Here is a 2,641-nt window from a genome sequence, read left to right on the forward strand (position 1 = left end):
TCATGCAAAAGTAGGTTAGCTGACACTGCAGTTACCATGGCAACCGGCTCTTTGCTTCCTTGTTGAACAGTAGTTAGAGAATGTGAGTGTGTTCTCACAGACAATGTGCATGGTGGGGGTGGGGGGGGGGGGAACTAACTGGGGTGCTAATAAGGCCAAAGGGGCTGTGGAAGGTCCATTTGTTCAGCATTCATGTGGTCTTACAATGGAAAAGCACTATCAAAGATTCAGGTAATTATTATTTCAGCAGGGTTACAGCAAAAGTTCTGGTCAACATGTCACTGTTTTTTTGTCACCTGGGGTTGTGATGCATTTGACCTCTCTTTTACTTTGTTGTGTGGGAATGTGGCATTGAATCGTAGATATTGTAGATATACCGTGAGTAATGTGAACTTATTTAGTTCTTAACATGTATCTGAAATATGAGGAGAAAAATATCAATATAAATGTCATACATTTTCTATAATGCAGTGATTTCATCTTTGAAGAGTTCAAACGAGTGAGAGCACATTTTCAATTTCTTCTTCTGGGGCAACATGAAAAGCAAGAGGAAGTTTGCTTTTAAAGATTTTGCTGCAAATTGAATTTACCCTTTTACCCATTACACCAAGCAGTAAATTAGGCCTCCACTGACTGCCGTCTCCTCTGAGCTACAGTACTTTGATGTGGAGCTGAGGGAGGGTTAGACCGGCTAGGCCGTGTGTGACAGCTGCTCTACCGCCGAATCTTAACAACTCTGATCTCCAACGCGCTCGACCTGAGAGTTTCAACACACATGCTGCTGATGATAACACATGTTCATGGAGAAAGAACTATAAGTCCAAACCGCATTTGTCCAGCGCATATTAGTAAAAGCAGACACATAAATAGATAGTTAAATAGAAGAGGAAGGCAGCACATGAAGACTAATATATTGGGTGAACTAGAAATATTTAAAAAAAGTTACTGTCTTCCACTTAGCATTCAAAAAGTGAATACTTAAAGTGTTAATGTCAATATCTGAATGTATGGACCAGAGGATTCAAAATAACAATCTTCAAATATATTTCTCTATCATTAATGCTGTTTGTCATAACTCATAACAATATGTGTTGCTGTATCATTCTAATTGATACTGCAACAACCACATTCCCCTACATGTATTATTCAGCATGTAACTGTAATACTATTCTATACTATGTGTCTTTATTAAATAATCATTCATCTGATCACATCGGATGTTAATAAATCCGTGTTGCCACTTTATGCCTCGTTGTAGTGGCTCATAGTGTCCCGTTATCTCAACACATCATATCTTTATACCGGATTTCCGTCCATGTAGATTATCTTGCTTGTGTTTTGTGTTACGACATCCACCGTGGTAAATAAAGGTTTTGCTTAATATGTTTTTTTTTTTGTCAGGTCTGTGACCGTCTTCTTGTTATCCTTTCCTCATCCTCTCTTTATCCTCTCTTCTCATCTAATCTCTTCTCCTCTCATCCTCCCTTTCAGTCAGGAAGCCCCTGGATCGACATCAATGAGCCGCTCAAAGCAAGAGGGAGACGGAGAGAGAGGAAGAAGAGAAGAAGTGGATGCAGAAAGGGAGAGGGAGTCTGACTGAGAGAGCGACAGAGAAGGTGAAAGGACGGATGAGAGGGTTACCAAGAAGGAGGTAGACGATGGCGATGCAGAAAAAAAAGAGAAGAGTAGGGACGGGGGGGGGGAAGAGGGAGAGGGAGTAATTACAGGACTCCCAGTGTTTTCAAAGCCCCTCTTTTATCTCACCCTTCCTGTGGATGTGAGAAACAGAAGCAGCAGAAAGAAAGATGAGGAGGAGGAGGAGGAGGAGGAGGAGGAGGAGGAGGAGAAGAACTAAAGTCCAAGCTTTAGTCCGACTCAGACAACAGGCACCAGTCATTTATACCACACAAACAAAGTCACACACTCAAACTAATTCATAGCTTCTGTTTCAAAGACAGTTTACCATCCGAAACAACATGCTGGTGTGTGTGTGTGTTGCTGGCCTTCATGTAAAGTACACTAATAGAGATATTAACAACTTGTCTCTACCTACCTGTGAATACTGTGGTTAATATTTATATTTAGTACATGTCTTCCTATATGTTCGTTTCTGCTGACACGACATATTCAGTTTTTACTGTACTGCACCAAAACCAATTATACCAAAACAGAAATTGTAGTGGTAGTAAAGGTGGTCATTGTGGCAAAAATATGCATCAGTACATTCTGCATATATACACAAAATATATAATGTGATATTCTGCTGCTTTTGAATGAGCAATTTCTAACATATCAATTCAGGCTGTGTAAACATTTCCAAGTTATTCATGAAAAAAAGGAAAATGATTTGATAATATAATAGCCTTTATATGAAACGCATTGCCCAGTGTATAAAACACACATTCATAGAGTTATATATAATTTTTAAGGTGTACAGTAAAGCAAACGTATAGGCCCATAATAATATAGTAAATAGCCACTACATGCATGTGACCACTAGATGGCGCAGTTGGGTCGCAGCCTGCAGCCCGTTAATTGTCGACGCCCAGCGTCTACCTGGGACAACAGACCGTACACGTTAATCTGTGGGGGCGGAGAAAACTTCTCGCTTTTTCCCCCCCTCCTCCTTTACTCCTCATCA

The sequence above is a fragment of the Gasterosteus aculeatus genome, chromosome 16 (genome assembly GCF_964276395.1).
Source record: "Gasterosteus aculeatus chromosome 16, fGasAcu3.hap1.1, whole genome shotgun sequence".
In the NCBI taxonomy this organism is placed as follows: Eukaryota; Metazoa; Chordata; class Actinopteri; order Perciformes; family Gasterosteidae; genus Gasterosteus; species Gasterosteus aculeatus.